This window comes from Ambystoma mexicanum, chromosome 4q (genome assembly GCF_040938575.1).
Source record: "Ambystoma mexicanum isolate Mex_15411 chromosome 4q, UKY_AmexF1_1, whole genome shotgun sequence".
NCBI lineage: Eukaryota > Metazoa > Chordata > Amphibia > Caudata > Ambystomatidae > Ambystoma > Ambystoma mexicanum.
Window position 1 is genome coordinate 1160409075 of NC_090928.1, and position 21087 is coordinate 1160430161.

Sequence of the window (21087 nt, forward strand, 5' to 3'; positions counted from 1 at the left end):
CAGACTGCACATCAGAATTGCAGATTGGAACTTTTAGCCTCTTATCCAACCCAGGTTCAGGGTGTCTGCAGCATTCCAATCCTGTAACATATGATGCTAAGCTGTCATGATGGAATGTGGTGATGGAAGTAGTTGAGGGGGATTACAACGGTAAAAAGAAAAATGGTTAATCAGTACCTTGCCTCTACCATTATTATAGTAGCTGTGCTCTCTCAACTGTCTCAATTTATCCAGACTGTATATGACACCTCTTGGTCCCCTTGCCCCTCATGACCGTGCAGGCTAAGGTTCACCACTTTCTCAGAGACATTTTTCACAGTGACAAGTATCCAAATCAACACTTAGGGCCTCATTAGGACCCTGGCGGTCCCGTAATGAACGGTGCCGGTACGGGACCAGCACGGTTCATTACGGAATGCCCTATTACGAGGCCTGCTAGCGGGTCCCACTTTTCATGTCTGGTCTGGCCAGACTTGAAAAACAGGACCTGCTAGCAGGTCAGGATGCTAACAACGGGCCCGTCATTAACAGGCTCGTTGTTAGCATCCTCCCCATTGCCATTGAGCCCTATGGGGCTCAAATGGGAATGTGGATTGATGTTTACCGGGTCCAAGAAAAGGGCAATTACCAGGTCCACCAAGGTCAGCATACCCGGTCATTGCCCTTTTCTTGGACCCAGTAAAAAATTATTACCGGTGGCAGCCGTGCCTTTAATAAGGGCATGGCTACCGCCAGGGTCGTAACGCGGACCATACACTCAAGGTTTCTTGATTAAACAATTATTAATGTATTCATCAATCAGTTGAATAAGCTATATTTAGAAGGGAGCAATATAGAAGTAACACAAAAATACACAAATACAGGGGGTAGAGTCAAAGGCTTCCCTGGCCAAAGACCTGACAGGAGGTCAACAAGGCCTTGCAAGAGAGCTATGTAACTATTAGCTCAGACAAAAGGAATCACCGTAGGATACAAAAAACAATAGAGATTTATTTTAAAAGGAAGACATAATTACAGAGTTTTTGTGTGCCGTAGCACAGCACATATGCATACAAAAGTGCATTTGTAGTCTGCAAAATAGTGGGTTAGTACATACTAGTGACAGTCTATTTTATGTATTGTTTGAGATCACAATACAGTTAACATATTCGACACTTAGGTAGGTGTTTCTGGTTCGGTAATTAGATGACAAGGAGCAGCGGCTGGTAGAAGTGGAGCAGCGCTGCAGGGTGGGTACCAAACTGTCTTCAGGACATAAAGGCCGTAGTCAGACTGGGTTAAATGTGAAGAGCGTCATCCTATAGTGAGAGAGGAGACTGCGTTTAAAACGGTGAACTGGGTGATATCCACTAATGGTGAAAAAATGCAAGGAACAGGACCTACCATGTTAACATTGGTTGACGCCAATACACTTCAAAAATACACTCTCTCAGTTTGTTTAAATCAGTAAATACCCATTTCGGATGGCACACAGATTCTTCCCACACCCTGAGGTGACTTAAATAACTAGGACACTGTGGACATTGATATATCACTGGTACGTTTAGAGCAATACTGAGGTTGTGGTAAATAAGCAGAAGAAAAGAGAATACAAACAAATATTCTTAAGCAGGTAAGCACTTTTTTGAACCCCACAATGCAAAGTAAATGTACCCTTTCCTGGGGGAAAAGCAAATAACAAAGTCAGAGGTAAGAAGAATCTTTCAGGGAGCCATGACAGCCAATGTTAGTTGATCAAAAGTCTAGGTGAGCTGCAGCACTTCTTGCAGGTAGGTAAAATGTCTTGCACAATATTTTATAAGTTTTTGCATAAAAATAATTCACTGTAGGGCCACAAGCTGGGAGGCTTGGGAGTGGCAAAGCTGCAAGCAACTCTGCCAATACAACCAAGACAAGTCTCAACTGAGAGCTAGCAAGGCTACACAACAAGAGGTAAATCCTCTTAGTTTTACAGTACCTTTGGTTAGAAGAAATACTGCTTCCAGCTGGCTTCTGTTCCTGTGTAGGTCTGCAGATCCTGGTCCTGGGGGTCAGTCCTGGGGACAAGAGGGAGGACATCTGGGGACTCCTGCACTATGAATGGAAGATCGGCAGCAGCAACGGGCAAACTTCAAATCAGCGGCACTTTGCGGGGTCAGCTCCTCGCGACTATCACAAATAGCACCACTGCGGTTCTCGGATACCACTATGGACTTTACCCGCATCTGGGGTCTGGAACTCTGTTGAGGTGGCTCAGGCTTGGTCAGTCCTGTTTCCTGGTAGTCCGGAGGATCTTTCTGTAGCTCGGGTCTGACTTAAAAGTGATGCACTTGATCTGGTGTTCCTCTCTCTGGCAATCGGTTCCTGCAGCAGCAAGGTAAGTACAGCCAGCTCCGATAGGATGTCCAGACACGTTTACTTTGGGGTTGATTGGTCCCACCAATCCAAGGGGAGAAGTCGTCCATTGCAGAGCTTCTCTCGTCGAGGCGGATTCAGAGCTTCAGCACTGCAGCAGGGCTTCACCAGGCAAACCAACAGTCCAGGAATTCTTCTTCGGATTCCTTCCTTCATCCGGTGGTCGACTCTGCCTTTCAAGCAAAAAGCCTCACCTTTTATGCAGGTTTCTCCCATTCATTCGCAGCCTAGCTGTCAATCACGCAGCAGGGTGGCTGTCCTCTGAGGACAGCCCTCCAGCCAATCACTTTTGGTGCATGCCTGTAACCAAGGAGACTAAGCACAGAGAGTTTCAGGCACCTCCCTCGCTCCCTGCCCTGCCAGACACGCTGGAGCCGGAGGTGGGATTCACCAGTGAATCCCGCACAAAGACAAAAGAAACAAAGGGAACAAACCTGGTTTGGCGTCCAGAGTAAATATCAAGAAGGACCTTTCCAACAAGAAATGGCGAAAAAAGAAGACCAGGGCCAATTTGACAAATTGGGCACCCATGGGTGTTTTACTGCAGCTGCAGCTGCAATTGCAGCCTGAGGTAGAAACACACAATGGTAGGAAAAAGTAAACCACTGCCATCAGCCATTAATTGTAGAATGGGTAACATAAAAAGGTTATATGAGAAACTAGACAAAGGGAATACTAAGTAACCTCTCCAGCACCCTATCGTAAGATAGTGTGTGCTTGGTCTAGAAAGTTACAAAATGTAGGTCAAGTTAATTTCAATTCACTGCCCTTGGAAATAGTAGTTTCACCAAGAGAAGGTATTGAAACCTTTGGGAATTCTGAGAGGCTTCCCTGTTTCACTGCTCTGACACTGCTGTGTGTCACAATGCAAAGATGATTCCTATGGAGTTTGTCAGACTCCAAAGTCGAAAGAAACGCAGAGTCTAAATCACAGAAAAATAAACACATGAGAGAGTGGGAAAAGGTCTCAGTCTCTCTAGGTTAGAAATTAAATGCTCTAAAGTCCAGCAAAAAGAGCTGGGGGTCTCTAAGGAGGGAGGAATTAAACACTAGAAATAAACATTCTCCCTAACAGTGGGACTTTTGTTAGCTGCATGTCAACCCGGCAACACACTTTCACTACAAAGGGCAGATTAATGCATTTTTTTGCACGGTTTAAAGTGACTTTGCTCTGCTGAAAAGTGACTTTGCACTACCGACAAAAATGACTATGCACTGACTTTTTACAGATTTTGCACAGCAAAAATACACTTCAATCAGGGTTTGTGTCAACAGTGCAAAGTCACTTTTCAGCAGTGCAAAGTCACTTTTCAGCAGTGCAAAGTCACTTTGAATTCTGCACTATGGCAGCCATTTAGATGAAAATGGGGGCAATGCCCAAGTCCCAGACATAAAACACAGTGAAAACTGTCACTGGATGATATTACCACAATGCAAACGATTCAAGGAGCCGGTAGGAAAGGCTGCACCCTCGTGCCCAACACACTGTGCAGAAGAAAAACAGTAGGAAGATGCTCTGTGCTTTAACACTGATGCAGAAGATTTATTCCACATTTCTGTGTCTCTGCTCCAAAAGCATACAAGGTGAAACACAGGGTTATTCTCAACTACAGGGCCACCTAAAGAGACCAGAAGCATATAGTGAAGACCTAGGGAGAACCGTGGACATGCTCGTTAGTTGGGTGAAGAGTGAATAGGACCCCGAAGGGTGGGTTCCCTTCATTACCTCACTTCCTATTCAGCTATGATGGGGACACTGCACGTGATGAGTTCCTTGTCATAACATCCCTCTTAATGTAAATCAAGGTATAACAACTATACTATTAACATATGGAGAAATTAATCCAGCCCCTTATAGTCTTCCCTGTGTTCCCTTCATGGACAAAGGTGATGGCGCCGGCGGACATCTTGTTCGTCACTTGATTCTTCGTCTGGGGATTATTGTGCCCCTGCTGTTACCTCACAATAGTCCCATGTGGTATGTCTGGTGTTTTTGAGTAGCCTCGCTCTCATCGCTTTCTTGTCTCACATCTTACTCTGCGCCTTTGGTAGTTGCCTTTCCAAGCTTTCAAAACCAGATGCAATTCTTGGTGATATGTGAGTCGGCACTTTCGAATGTGATCATGGGCCCTTTCTTTTCGCCCACTTTGCAAGGAGTTGGCTCAAGTAGGAGGCTCAGATTGTGGTTTGGGTATCGAATCATGTTAAGAAACTGATCTATTTCGACTGTCTGCTCCTGTATCATTGTTAAGAAACTGATCTATTTCGACTGTCTGCTCCTGTATCATTCTCTGGATACTTTCTTCCCTATAGTTCTCAGCGTATCTGTGATGGGTGCATAATCCCTCAAAGGCAGCTGTTTACCTTGATCTGCTGTTTACCTTGATCTGCTGTTTACCTTGAACTTCTGTTTACCTTGATCTGCTGTTTACCTTGATCTGTTGTCCCAAATCACTGACTTAACCTTTTTGTTCTAGAGGGCTTCAGCCGGGGAGACACCTGTTGCATTGTGGGGAGTCATCCGGTAATCCATGAGAAAAGTAGTAAGTGTCAACTGTAGCCGTTTCCCTGTTTCATGCGCTGTACAAAATGCCTTAATAATTGTCCTCATGAATGGCTTGACATCGCCATTGCCCGGGTCCAGCACAGGGTTATTCTGTGGTGAATTATTCCATAACTTATTACGAAGTGCCTGAAATATTTGCTCTCGAAGGGGGACCATCGTTGGATCTGATCGACGACGACGGGCCATGGTTAGCAAATATGTCCTCTAGCGAAGGGGTAACCGCTTTTGCTGCCAGGGATTGTGCAGTTTCACTTATGTGTACTGGGAAAGCTTTACCAGTACCACAAACAATTGCTGCAAATGTAGTGCTGTGGTAACATGCATACTGAGGGCCTTCGACAGGACTTATCTTCTCTGTAGCAATTCAATCGGAGGGGCTGAGGTGTGGTTGCTGGGGCATGTCACTAAGTGCAGCTTGATATGATATGATAGGTTATTTACAATGAGCTTAATACCCAGAGGTTTCTAAGCGGGACCCGGGGATCTTACTTCCAAGGCAAGCACGTTGCCGCTGAGCTATCCTCCAGAGACTTGCCAGACATCGAACCTGTGCTACTCCGTGTCGTCTTACTTCCAAGGCAAGCACGTTGCCGCTGAGCTATCCTCCAGAGACTTGCCAGACATCAAACCTGTGCTACTCCGTGTCGTCTTACTTCCAAGGCAAGCACGTTGCCGCTGAGATATTCTCCAGAGACTTGCCAGACACTAATTGACTGCTTTCTTAAGTTTGTGAATGCTGTTGTTTTGTACTACAAAAGGACTATGTACAGACTTTGCACAGACTTTGCACTGCAAAAATACACTTTGAACCGGGCAAAGAATTCCATGAATCAGTGTCATAGTGTGGAATTGTACAATTAGATGCTTTGGTGAATCCCTTTCGCTTCTTGATCACTTTTAAAGCGTAGATTTGTGCTCTGTGGTCAGCATCCCACTGACACTGTAGCCTCTACTGCTTCTTTGATGGATGCTGGAATGCTGCTCATTGCATTGCTGACTTATAGAAGGCAGCCTGAGACAAGGAAACAGGTTTGCGGTTTACATTTTTAAAAACTGAGGTGTATCACTTTTGCTGTTTTCCTGTGAACATGTCAAACACTTCCACACACAGACACACCACACCCTCCCTTATATTATACCAAGTAATATTATGATTTTAGATTTTAGATTTTATTTTCAGAGGTCACTTGATGTACCAATCTGCCGATGAGAAGGTAACTTGAAATAATAATGTGCCCAGTATAAAGTACAGTGCATTCCCGTTTAACATGTGACAGGCACGACTGGCTTAGTTTTTTGGGATCAAAGATTGTGTTTGTCTCTATTTGTAAAGCTAAACCTAGGTTAGGACTGAGTGTAACAGAAGACTAGGGTCCAGTTCACAGAAACTTTGCACCTGTGCAAGTGCAAATATGTATGGTGTTAGCACTATGGGGGTCAATACGAGTTGGCCGGTGTGGGGTAAATGCAGCGGTATTACCACATCCGGCTGCATTCATGAATCTCCCAACTATGAGTTTTGGCGGAACGTTGGAGTATTCACCTCTGGAGGTGATCTGCTGATTTTCCACCCATTTTCAACAGAATTATTGTGGTGGAATTACTGCCACAGTATTTCTGCTCATAGTGACCCATTGAAAAAATAGGTACCGCCACTGCCTCTTACCGGTAAAACAGTCGGAACAAGTGGCAGTGACGGAAATTCTATTGCATGGTGTTCCACCGGAATACCGCTGGCTCGTAACAAACCCTATTTCAAAGTTAGCCCTAGTGCAAAAAGCATTGGGACAATATTAGAAAATCGTTGGACCATGACAATTGCAATTTGTATTGCATTAGCATAAGGGTCATAACATATAGATATATACTTCAAATCCCTTTTTCACAAGGGCAAGGTTTGCCCTAGTGCTACTATCATTCCGTATTAGCACTAGGGCAACGTTTGCTCCGGTGCAAAAATGCACTGAACGTATAGTTTTATTTTTGCCCAAGCACTAACTGTCGCCTATGTTAAACCATGCAAAATTGCACTTGCCATGCTGTAAAGGTGTTCTAATATTGTCACACTGTTTTCTGCACTAGGGCAATGTTTATCCTAGTGCTAATCCTGTGCTAATGCGCACTTGCACCAGTGCAAAGTTTCTGTAATCTGGCCGTCGGTGAACTTTCATGGGTGACTATGTGATAGCACTGTGGCATATGTGGCTGGCTAGCTGAAAAGGGTTATTCTACTGGCACATTTCAGGTTGAGGGGTGCTTCTTCATGAATTTTCTTTTTAAACCTGCAATAACATTGATGATTTTTGCTAAATATACGTGAATGCTCTAAACCCTAGTATGGCACGCTGTACCACACTGATTAGCCCTTAGCCGGTGTGGTTATCCGCTCCTTGACTGCTGCCTGTCTTCTGTTGATAAAGCTGTGTCATAAATAGTGCTTCCCTAAAAGACAGAAAGATTGACTGCTTTCCACCTAATGTGCATACCAGCAATGCATTGCTCTCTGTCGCATCGCTAGAGGGGAACTTCCATAGATGGCTCTTTGGTAGTGCTGTGGCATGTGTGGCTTGCTGACTGAATTGGTATAAAATGGCAGGGACTCAATCACACAGAAGCAGTTCAAAATTGCACAATTGCGGGCAATATTTGCTCTGCAAATACAGTTCATTTTACACCACTCCACCATAGCTTGGTCAAAATACAAATATACTTAATAATCTAACCAATAAGAATAACGGACTACAATTCTGATGTCTAAGTCATCATTTTGTAGTCCATAGCACAATGTCTGTGTATCTTATCTGCTTAAGCTCATTTCGCAGATATCCTCTTACTTGATATAATTGTTCCAATTCAGATGTCTTCAGAGTTATTGCCAATACAGTTGCTTTATTCTCGTAATGCACACCCTTTTATTTAACATCCCCTAGTACACCATCCCAGCCCACACCTCTGGGAGAGGAGACAGGCTGCAGTAGAAACTCGAATTTCATTTATGTAAAGAAATCAATCCAAAGATGGTTTCAAACCCACATGCTGGGGAAGTGACCACAATCCTTTGCAGGCGTAGGCAGCTAGTCTACAGAAGACAATCCATCAGCCTGTATACATCTCATTAGATTACATAACACATATATTCATTCCTATAAATCAAATACTAACATTTCTGAATGTGAATTCTATATTTTAAAATGCAACTTCTAAGCAGCACAATGTAATGCAATCTTTACATTGCCACTAGTCTGCCAATGTGTTTAAATACTTTGCACACATATACGTAAAAATGAACTTTCTTTTAAAGAATGACTTATTCTTAAAAACACTTTATTTTCTCCAATTTTAATAACATGTATTGGTATCAGAAAAAGGTTGCAGATTTTCCGACAGGGTGTATTACTATAACTTAATTCCACAAATAGGACCCATCCAGTGCAGGTTCCTCCCCTTTTTTGGCTAAGTCATGGACGAGGTTTGAATGTCCATTAAAATGTCATCATTTTCTATGGAATGAAAATGGCGCATCTTATCCCCCTTTTATCCCAATATGTCTGTTTTAAATTTTTAGGATTTTCCAGGTCTTGGTTTATTTATTCTCTGTCAGGCTATGGTGCGTGTGCATCAGTTCCTAGACCCAGTTTTTACACGTATAAAAAAGAGTTACATTTACTTGACGCTGCACCGAAATGCTATTTGTTCAGAATTACATCAGAGGTCACCTGGCTTTGCATATAGTGAGAAAGCAATGTGCATTTCACGCTACAACACTAACACATCTGTTTGCAATCAGCCTCCATTAATTACTTCCCCTCTCAGTTCCACCTATTCGAGGGACTTGGCAGAAAAAGAATTCTGGGGGGGGACATATATTCTTTTAAATTGGGATTTTTCATTCTCACTCTTGGAGAATTGGTTTAAGTCATAGATCCTGGTTGGATCTGCAGAACCTCGAGGTAATTGTTGCACTCAGGTAGGGCCATCCGCTCTCCACATTATCTGCCTCTGGAAAAGCTGTTCTTCTTCAGGGAAATCAGTTTTCATTCAAGGTAGATTCTGCTTCATACTTCCTCTTGAACAAGGTCTATGCTCTCTCTCAACCCTTAAGTTGTCATTGTGATTGGTCATTTATATTGTAATTGGTTATGTATAACCCGGTGTTGCTCCGTGTCGTATTGCTTCAAAGGCAAGTGCATTGCCACAAAACTATCCTCCCGAGATGAAATTATGAGGTACTAGTTTTATTGAGACATTTTCTTAGTATGAGATAAAGGCATTTTGAAGTGTCTCTGCACTGAAGCCAGCATCATGTTGTAATTGTCCCCAATTGTCTTGTCACCTCAGTGTTCTTACAGTTATACAGAGTTTCCTCTTTCTGCAGCCTTCAGAATCCCAGAGCTCTCTCCGCACTTCTTGGAGTTTTCTTATCTAATCTCTAATTTGTCCTATAATATGTCATACGACAATGCAATTTAAGATTGGTCAAATCCTTTCATGGACTTGCTTAACACGTTGCCATTCCCTGAGAATAGACCCCTTCTTTTATAAGGTGAACCCTAGTCTAAACATGTGACAAAGGGCGATTCCGGGCAATTTAGACTAATCATTTGTTCATCCATATCTTGTGTTAGGAATTCCCTCATCAATGAAATATGGATTTTGTGATTCCCGTAAATCTGCTGATTTCACGGATATGCTTGAATTTCCATTAGCTCAAGGAACAGATAGATTTATTTCCAATGTAATGTCAAAGTTGAGACTTTAAGTGCATTGATTTTCCTGTGATGCTTCTGTTCTAAAACCAAAGCTGCCCACCATGTGACCAACCTAGATTTCATCAGTTTGGAGGACTGCTTTTGAATTAATTTGGAATTGAAAAGAGGTATTCTTGTAAGCACATGATCCCTTTGTTGTTCTGGACTTAATGAGCCACATTACGAGTATGGCAGTAATTCTGTGGTAAATCTGTGGGAAACAAATGACCATTGCTGCCACTTGGTCTTCCGTATTTCTGTCTGATTACAAGTGGTGGTAGTGGTATAAATCTCCATTTATTATGGGGCTTTTTAGCAAAATTACTGCTGCAATAATTCCACCAATTCTGCAGATTTTTTGGCGTTGAGTGGCAAGTTTTATCTCCAGGGTTTTGCTGGAGGTAAATCTTCAACTCAAAGCCAAAACTCATAATTTGGTGTAGTGGTACCTCAAATTTTACCACTTACTACCATACTCTTAATGAGGTCCAATGTGTTTTCTTTTGTGATGAACAAGAGGACTGTGTTCCAGATGGCTTTAACTTGTGATTACTTCAGGTCTCTCAAGATTTGCAGGCTTATTATTCAAATAAACATTTTAACTAAAGACCCTCCGATCATGAGTATACTCGAGAAACAGGTACAACAAGTGTGAGCAAAGTCAAATGTATTGACCCAGGCTATGGGCAATTCAGAATATTTTCTCTGTAAAATTTCTAAACATGTAATATGTATTTTTTCATTCCGCATTAACCATCATGGAAAATCAAGACGAGAGAGGCCCAATCGGCCATCAGTCACCATCGGGGGGCCAGCAGCACATGCCTTCACAGCTTGGACCGTTCACACCCAGCCCGAGCAGGTCAGGCAATGAAGTCAGAGCCCAAGACCTGAACCACTCAGAAGGGCCAACCTCGAAGGCCCATAAACTGCTTACTCCCCCCATCCACAGAGAAATCCTCAGGTGGAAAGATCAAACAGAGAGAAAAGCCGACACTACACATAGGACAACCAACAACCCTCTACCGGTAGAATGGGCCAAAGTCGAAACCATAGACTATCCTCATCACACCTTCATCGAAAGTCCTACCAGCAGTTCGCAAACTCACCGTCGGGGGCATCAAGCAGAAACGAAAGACCCAATATGACTCAAAAAGAGACGTCAACGAAGAAACCGGACATGCTGACCATCATGTCAGCAATCACCATTGCCCTGGCTCCATTCTGTAAACTGTATGTATGAATCAATAAATGACTCAATGAAAGATCACACAACAGTCTCAGCAATGACCCTCTCAAAATTAACATTTCTGGAGGGCTACATGATTGCAATGGAAAAACACCCAGAGAAAATAGCCGCAGAAAAGAAGAAGTCAGCACAGAATTCCATCCCAGAAGAAGGCAAACTGGGAACCCGACCGAGGGTAAGAACCTCCCCCGTCCACCTCCAAATGCGGCGACAAATATTCCCACACCAGCATCTTACATAGATCTGACCAAACAAACCATAAACGCCGAAACTCAAACCCAAGGGGCCTTCAGCATTTTTAACACCAACACCGGAAATGGCACAATTTCAGCATTACCACAAAGCAAATCATTCAACTTTAAACTAAACCTGACAGAAGCGGCTCCTTCCACCACTGAGGTCCCGCAGAAAATCGCATTGCAGGAAAAAAAAGTGAAAAGCCCAGCTCCCAACGTCAATGCTCATAAAAATAAGCAAAACCTCCTTAAACTTCCATAATCAACAATAAACACATTGCCCCCTCCAAAAAGGCAAGACACCAGCCGCATCCGGCGAAAAAGTTCACATCGAGCCCCATCAGAAGAGTCAACCACGGGGAAAGGCCCAAAACAACCTAATCCCATAAACCATCAAGTGAACAAACCTTCCAGGTCTCCGACCACAGCCGAAGATTTTCTATCCGACAAAGCCATGATGAACCTGTCAGTATACGAAGATCAAGAGGACGTCTTCGAAAAGAAAACCAGGACAGATGCCTGAACCCCACCAAGGGTGACTGGGAATCAGGCAGGCAACCAGTCGGACCAACAGACTCGTAAAGGATCCACAAATAACCTGCTGCAAAAAAGCCCAAAAGGCGATCGGGTGATGCGAGAACAATACCATCACGACTCACCCAAGTCTCCCTGTCACCAAAGATCAGACAAGACCCCCGTCAGGTGCACCTACAGCTTTACAGATCGCCCGAGAAAAAACAACCAACTGGCCCAAAACAGAAGCAACTTTACAGACAGTCCCCACCCCCAGAAAATGTCCGAACGGCGAAATGGACCAAATAAGAGCGTCGAGTATACACAGAGAAAGAAGACAGCACTAGACAAAGGTCACCCAAGCATAATTCTGAAACTAGAACAAATAAGTAACAACAAAGAGGACAAAATCCTAAATAGAAGAATGGTTTTGAAAATCTTCAGACAATTAAGGAGCCTACATCACCTATCAACAGAGGACCTAACCTTAGTGGAACCATACCACTCAGGCACTAAAGCCAAATGCTCCTTATATATAAGGTCGGAGAACTACAGTTTACAACTGAAATCAGCCCAAGACGAACTACTAGAGTTTTTTCTAAGGCTAACAGACATCACGGCCCAGATGGACTCAGACGCAGTGAAGAGGTCTCCACCTTACACCACAGAAAAAAAACCTGTATTACGGCATGAGAATGGAACAACTCTACAATGAAAAAAGGCAAAATCATGATAAAGAGGTATCAGAGAGCCTGAAAAACACGCTGAAAGAGAGGCCAAAGTCACCAGAAAAAGTCTCAACCAGAAAGATCGACGTGTCAAGAATGGCAAGAGACGCACTGGGTCAATCACAAAGTTTACAGACAAACATCTCAAGTCAACAAATGCCTCAATCATCGGTACCTACTTACAGCACGGACCTAAGCAAGACCAGAGACCCAAACATCTCAGCATCAACAACGCTCTCAAAACCACTATGGTCCTGGCTGCCAAAGTCGCTCATCCCAACATTGAAAAAATAGCAACCAACAGCTCTTAGAGACGGGGCAGCTGAGACTACTTCTCCAACGACGCAACCTCTATAAAGAACAAAAGCATACAAATCGCCTCATGGAACACCTGTGGGTACAAGCACCTCATGACCAAAGGCGGCCCGACTTGGGCCGGTTCGACATAGTAGCATTACAAGAACTATGGTTAACAGAAAAACCAGCCCTTGAGGGTATTGAGATAGCATTCGCACTATCAAAAAAGAACAGGCTGGGTCGCCCATCATCAGGACTTCTTCTGGCAAAAAGCGTGGACAGCGGAATCAATATAATAGAGACAATCTCACTCTCAAGCCACCACCTAGCCATCAGAACGTCCTGGACAAAATACGACAAGCACTCAGAAAAAAAAACAACTACTGAGATCGCATTTATAAACACATATTGGAACCCGCAAGCCATCCCGGACAAAAAATGTCTGCACAAGTTAGAAACAGAAATCGACATTATATATGCAGAAAAACATATTTCTCACGTGATCATTTGCAGAGACCTAAATGTGAAGCAGAAAAATACCACCTAAAGACAGGCCTTCAGATCGAAAACTGCAGCAGAAACAAGAGGGGAGCTCTGGAATGACCTGATGTCATTGAGAGGATTCCACAACCTGGAGCTGTCCTTCCCACTCCCAGGAAGTCTCCCCACCTGGGAGAGAGGCTCCTTAGAAGGCACCATAGACTACATCTTTGCCTCAGACGCAATGCTAGAGCTAATAACGGAATTTGAAGTCATCCGCATTAAACCCAGCGACCACAATCTCCTAAGAGCATCATGGAGCTCGATGGTAGAAAGAAAAACCCAAAATGAACGCAGAAATTGAGCCAAACGTACAGGGCTATCACTTAAAACTGTCAGCGGCAAGAGTAAAAGAACCGACGAGGAACTACAAAACCAAAATATGCGTATCCGAGCATGATGCAGTGGTCATGGACTTTCAACCACTGTTGAGCCCCATAATCTGACCCAGCGGACCTGGATCAGAGAAACTGGGCCCTCACCAGTATGACAAGCTACTCGTTGAAGCGCAAAGCCAAAAAATCGTTCTCACGCAGCCTCTTGGCCCAAGTGGCAATGGAAACAAAGAGATACAAGGCCTGGCTGAAACATCATTGTGAAACTCTTTATCAAAAGGACTCGGAAGAGATACTAAAAAAAGGAGCAGGCAAAAACACAAGAGAATTCTGGTCGCTCCTGAAATTAAGAACGGAACAAAATACCAACAAACCATCTAATTGTGTCAGCGAAGAAAAATGGAAACTTCACTTTGAAGCCCTTTTTCGGCTGCCAAAGAATTGGGCAGGACCTGAACAAAGTCAAGGGGAACCACCCCTGGGTGGACGTCTCGGACCAAGAAGACATCAGTGCAACAATTAGCAAACTCAAAGCTTTGTGAGCTCCTGGCCCCGACGGAATTACCAACATAGACCTTAAAAACTTTCAAAACCTATGGTCCCCTCTCATCAGCCTGGTTTACAGCAAGTGTGCAGAAACACAAACTGTTCCGAGATCCTGGACAACCTCCAACGTGGTCCTAATTTACAAAAAGGGAGAAAAATCAGACCCGGGCAACTATCGACCAATCGCCCTCCTGGACACAATTGGTAAAATCTTCAGCATGCTCCTTTTAAAGAGATTTCAAAAATGGGCATCGGAGGCGCCTTGTAATGACCCTTTTCAAGTGGGGTTCAAAAATAACTCATCCACCACAATCAACATCATGCTCCTAAACACAGCCAAGAGCAAAACTTCAGAGGCTTCTACTAGTCTGTTTGTGGCCTTTATAGACTTAACTCAAGCCTTTCACCGCATTGACAGGGAACTTTTATGGGAAAAACTGAACCTCTGGCACTGCCCGCAAACAATTCTAGATCCCATTAAGGCACTACATACGGGCACTTCAATGCATGTAAAACTGGACAGAAAAGGCCTCCTGTCCGGTGAGATTCCGATGCACAGATGTGTCAAACGAGGTTGCCCACTGTCCCCGGCACTCTTTGTGGCCTTCATGGGTGACTTCAAAGAGACCTATTCTGCGGTGAGAGCCTTCCCCCCAAAAATAGGCAACGTCCCAATGCCACGCCTAGCATACGCCGACGACATTGTGCTAATGGACCAAACGCAGATTGGCCTGCAGAGACAACTAGACACTTTGTCCAAGTATATCAAGCAATCAAACTTGGAAGTAAACAAGAACAAAACGAAAATCCTAATTTTGGGAAAAGCTGAGAAAAAATCAAACACCTTCAAATGGGCAATGGAAAAGATCCAGATTGAGTCAGTATCAAAATTCAGATTGCTGGGGGTGATTGTGGACAACTCAAAGCAGGAATCCAGTATGCAAATCCATCTCTGGGCAAAAGTGAGAGCGTTAGCAACACAAGCAAAAATCTTGGGAAAAAAATACAGAAGATTCTCGATGATACCAACGATCAAATTCTACAAGGCGAAAGTTGTCCCAGCACTCACATACTGGTCCGAAGCAATGCCGACGATCCCAGACGGCTTTTGGCAAAAGCTAGAGTGCCATTTCTGGAAGTCAGTACTAAACCTACCACAATCTACGGCAATGGCCGCCATAAGGAGAGAACTAGGTTTGGTTTCGCTAAAAGCAATGGTAGAATTCAATAGCATCGCCTTGTACAGGAAAACGATCCTATCTCAAGGTCTTCCGCTATACCATCTCATCCAAGCGGAAACTGCATCAGGAAACTGAAAAATGCTGGAAAAATGGGAAGTAAAGATAAAAACAGAACTTGACCAAATAGCATGCACAGAAGAAGACCTAATCTCGAACCCAAACAAAATCAAAAGGAAACTGGCCGACTCAGACTGCATTACAACATTGGAAAAAGCATCCGAAAACAAACTCCTCGCCCAGCTTCCTCCCTACACATTAAAACGTAATGAAACCACCCAATTTCTAAGAAGATTCCCAAGCAGACCTCTCCGCCAACTTGTTTTAAGTGCACGTTTGAACTTACTACACACTAATGAGATACTTCAAATCAGAGGCCAATCAGAATCTAAAATTTGCAGACTGTGCAAAACTCCAGAGCAAACGGAAAACGTGCGACACCTGTTAACCGGCTGTCAGTCAATGGCTAACATACGATCAACGTACCTGCGGCAAGTACTGGCACCTTTCACAGGGCCCGAAAGAGCAGTGGTGGCCGCGCCTAATTGGCGGAGCCAGAACATCTTGGACCATTGCTACAGCCAAGATACTGCAAGCTGCCCTAGCTGAATGCAGCAAACAGGCAAGTGAAGGTGGATTGGCCTCTGTAGGCTCTTCCTAAACAAAAGCAAGAACCTTGTCAAATCTATTTATCTAGATATACACAAGTAAAAAAAAAAAAAATATGTAATTTTTAATTTTCATGAATTTCCTCCATCCATAGTTGCATGACAGCAATGTATTTACACATACCTATGGAGAAATGTAAATAGCTTTCACCTAGATACACGTTAGGGAACCTCATATTAATGAGGAGATGATCATTGCACTCTAAAGACAATATTGTTTTTCAAATGTGTATTTGACTTTGTAACTACAGTGTTCAGATGCTGGTGTTCAAATTTGATTAATCACTCCACCTGAAACCACTTGTTAGACTTTTCCAGTTGAATGTACAAACAGGTGCCAGTCCTTGCGCTTTCTCATGTTTTGTAGTTCGATGCGTTGTATTTGCCCAACCGTTCTTTATGAAATCTGCGCCAGTTGTCTTGTGTTGTATAATTACATGAGAAGTTGTCTACCTGCCTATCACTGGCATGACATTTCTTCATCAAAGTTGAATAAAACATGCCACACATGAAAGAAGCTGAGCAGCATGGCATCACCTCATGCTTTGATCCGACCAGTATCCATTTCTCTTAATTGCTGTCTGTTCAATTGTTCCAATTCATATGATGTCTTATCATAAGTATCAAATACATCTGCTTACCTGTCTTTCTGTTTGGGAAGAGTGTATACTGTTCATATATACAGTAGTTACACAAAAACGTGATCAGAATTATAATGAAAGAATCTTTACATTCTTAGAGTTACATAAGTGGCAGACGACCTCTATATTGCTCATATATATTGGTTCAATAAATGGCACTGTTATTCTATAAATGGCATATTTCAACCCCAATAAAATACCACTTACCTATATATCAATACATTTTCTTGGAATATAATTAAATTGGAAATAACGTGCATACCCACAATGCTTTGACTATCTGTCTCTGAACTGGCATTGAATTGCTGGGATGGCCAGTCGGCAATGCTCCACTCTGTCACTTGATTGAAATTGTTAAATCTGTTTTCACATCTCCATTTGAAGTTTGTTTTCAAGTGTGTTAAAACCATTATAACTTTGTTGGTGTTTGGAAGGAAATGCTCCTGTGCTCCAACTGCAAGGTTTCATGATCCATTGCATTGATGATCCTTAAAAAGGTTGAAACATGTATGTAATTGTATGTTCACCTGAGAGGTAGTTGTCTTCAGTTGATAGATGCAATGTACAATACAGCACTGCCACATAGACCAAACACATTTTCCTGTAGCAAAGGCTTAACATTTGAGCTAATTTGACTACCTTCATTGTATTGCCCACCTGTTCATGATCTCTAGGCCTCACGGCTACTGTGTGGTTCTGTGTGACTTGATGGAATTGGCTAATCTTGCAAAATCAGGTGAAATGTTTTTTTATTTTGTTATTTTGATTGACTTGCATAAAAAAAGAAATATATTTTGTGCCTCCAGCCAAAACCACTGGATGAATTTTCACCTGCTCACAACATTTCCTGTCACAAATGTAGTGTTGAACGGTCCAGCAATTTTTATTTAAACATTGCCAAAAGGTAGGTAAAAAGAAATAGTGATCAGAATTTGGTGACTGAGGCATGTCCTTCGGCCATGATCCAAGCCAATTGACCACTGGCCCAAGCTATGGGGTAAAATAGCTACAGCAATGAGCAATGTCTACTGCGGGTTCATTGGCAGGCCCTGAAATGTGGATGAAGCCCGTGCACAAGGGATTGTGGCCAATGTGCATGGCTGCAAGACATAGACATTGGCTCACGGACAAATTATGGTGGTACAGTTGCAAATTGTCCAAGACCAGCCCAATGGTCCAGTAGCAATTATTAATTAATATTAATATTATTATTATTATTATTATTATTATTATTATTATTATTATTATTATTATTATTATTATTAGTATTGTATTTATTGAGCACAGACCTAGCTTCGAGAAGCAATAGATCACTTTACAGAGGTATACAACAAGACAGATACATAGCAGAGCACTTTAAAGAGGTATAAAACAGTACAGGTGCATTACAGAGTGCTATTCGTAGGTAACAACAGAATAGATAAACTGTGGAGGTAGGATACAGAGAGGCACAGAGGGGTACAGCTGTACCGGAAGGTAGGGAGGTGAGGGGCGGGTGGCATCAAGCAAGCCTGCTGGTGCAAGGGGTGATGTGATGGCCTAGGTGTTGAGGAGGAGAGATTCCTTGAAGAGGTGGGTCTTCAGTACTTTTCTGAATTGAAGGAGCGTGGGAATGAGTTTGATGCTGACTGGGAGGAAGTTCCACAGTCTAGGGGCATAGGTAGAAAAGGCTTGTATTCTGGTCCTTTCCTTCTTGCAGCAGGGAATTTCAAGTCTGCACATGTCCTGGTTACTGATGGTGTGTTGTCTGCCGCAGATGTTGAGTTTCTCTGTGAGGTAGCTAGGTGACTTGAGGGAGGGCGACAGCCTTATAGATGACACAGCAAGACTTGAAGGTGATTTGTGTGTGCATTGGTAGACAATGAAGATCGATGAGGGCTGGGGTGATGTGGTCGTATCTGTGTAGACCCCTGATGAGGTGATGATCGCATGAAGGACACTTCTCAGGGGCACTCAGGAGGACACGGTTGGACTTTAGGAGTCCATTGCACCCATCCAGGTGGGATAGAAGTAGTGTTTTAATGGTGGATCAGAAGGTGTCAGACTTTCCACAGGAGGGAGATCAGATAACAAGATGTCTGAGTTTTCTTAGCTATATGTGTCTTGAAAAATAGGTGTTTGTCGATGTGGACCCCGATGGACTTGGTACAGGAGGTGAGCTTCGGTGTGAAGCCCTCAGATTCATTGTTGATTGCCTGGTCTGTATGTCTGGGTGTTCAGTGTTGTTGTTGAGGAATACAAATTCGGTCTTGAAGGGGTTGAGCTTCAAGTATGCACTGGATATCCAAGACTGGATCTCCGAGAGGCAGGATTTGAGCCTATGGATATCCTTGATGGAGTCCATCTTTAGGTATATCTGTATGTAGTCAATGTATTGGTAGATGTGGAGGTTGTGTGTGTCTAGGAGAGCTCCCAGCAGCTCCATGTATAGACTGAAGATCACTGGGGAGTGGATGGATCCCTGTGGAACTCCACAGGTGATGGGTCGCATTGGCGATCTAGAGGAGTCCATCTGAACCAACTGCTGGCTGTTGGTGTGGTAGGACTTGAACCAGGAGGCAGGGGTGGCCATCTTTAAAGATTATGAGGGTGTTGTTGAACACGTGTATGGTTGGGATCTCTGTGCTGCAACTGGGTCTGAACCCAGATTGGTAGGATTGGAGGAGATTCTGTAGATGTGTTGCTACAGTTGTGCGGCTACCACTTTCTCAATGATTTTAACTGGAAAAGGGAAGATGGGTGAAATGCAATAGTTACCTAGGTTGTCAGGATCCAGAGTAGGTTTCTTCAGTAGACTGTGGATTTGTCCTGTTGTTACGTTAAATGAGAAGGTGGCTTGAGTTAGGGAGCTGTTGATGATCTACAGGTAGGGAAGGAGAGCTTCTGTGGGGAGAGTCTTCAGGATGGATGCTGGGAGGATGTTGTTTGCATATCATGTGGCTTTGAGGGTGGCCGGAGTTTCTACCAGGTCCTCTGTTGAGAGTGCCTTGAATGTTGTCCAAGATGTAGAGATTTCACGAAGAAGGACACATGGTGGGTCTGTGGATGCAGAGATGGCATATATGTACTGGTGAACCTTGCTGATTTTGTCAATTAAGAAGGAGTTGATGGCAGTGAATTTTTCTATGGAGTGTGGTTTGTCAGTGGACGGTAGCGGGTTGATGCAGTGCTTGACCGCTTTGAAGAGCTGTGGTGTGCTTTGCAAGACCTTCAACATGGCTAAAGCTCAGGTCCCAGGGATTGTGGCCACTAGCCACGGCAACAAGCCAAATGCAGTTGTCCACAGCATCATTATGTGGGTATAGTGGCCATCGTGCCAGGCCTCAGGCCAGATCCAGTGGCTACTGTGGATGGCTTAGTGAGGCCTAGGACACGGTTAAATCTCATGCACCAGGCAATTCAGCCCTAGGTTGCATCCCAAGCATGAGATGTTCAAAGTAATAAACACCATCCGTTATTTCGATAGTGAAGCCATTGATGATGCCATTTGTGTTGTCATTCGCGATTTCACGTCTGTGGGTATGAGCACTGGTCATTCCCAAACACATGGCCTCACAGTTGACATCACAAATTGCTTCATTGACAACATCACTGTTGACACAAATACATGGTAACACTTTTGAAAAACTATGTAAATAGGTTACACAAAAAATGTGGCACATGCAGTCATTTATGATTTGGTCATCATATTTATTTCCCTCTTACCAAATGTTACCTGACGCTGCTTCAATTTAGGATGACACTAATGAATAATGATTACTCAGCCAAGTGTGTGTGCATTTTAGAAAGAACAAAGGTCAGTGGGGGTGGCTAAGTCCCTGCTAGCAACCCATGGAGATCTGGCAAGTCAATGGGTTCTGTGATGGGCTATTGGTAAAGTATGTGAATGAAGGAGACTGAAAATGTGCCCAGCTAGACTTCATGTTTTCATGGGACTCAGCTGCATTCTATTGGCAGAGGTGATGTGTGATATGAGTTCAAGTTGTGAATTATTGCAGATGTATAAGGGTGGGTGGTGGTGCTCCAGGAGGGATGCGGCTATCTTCCATTGAGATGGAGTGCAAATAGTACCAATGAGACATGGCTGATATGTAGTTGCGATGAGTGAATGCAGAGAATATCATGTGGGTCAACTGGAATCCTTTCTCTGTGTGCTCGGAACTGTCTTGTTGTCTTCTCACATAACTCATTGATGCCCCCACCTACCTGTCTGGAGATAATAGTTCACCTAAGAGGTGGACTAGGTCAGTCAAGATGCAGAAGGGAAGAGCCAGGTCTTGATTCCCTTCTGGAAGGTTAATTGATCCTCAATGCGGCACAGACTAAAAGGGTTAGAGTTCCATATGGTGGGTGCTTGGATGGAGAAGGATGATCCGACTATTCTCGTT

The 21087-nt window shown here is 43.5% G+C and overlaps 1 protein-coding gene across 6 annotated transcripts in view; it reads left to right on the forward strand.

Moving 5' to 3' along the window:
- The window catches only part of LRFN2 (leucine rich repeat and fibronectin type III domain containing 2), a 2062896-nt gene that overhangs the window by 1070120 nt on the left and 971689 nt on the right, over positions 1-21087 (forward strand). For 2 of the 6 annotated variants that reach the window (XM_069608745.1, XM_069608741.1), the window contains exon 4: positions 4872-4937. The exons of the other annotated variants lie outside the window; for them this stretch is intronic. The gene's annotated coding sequence lies outside the window, so the exon portion shown is untranslated. The remainder of the gene's footprint in view (positions 1-4871; positions 4938-21087) is intronic. 6 annotated transcript variants of the gene reach the window in all.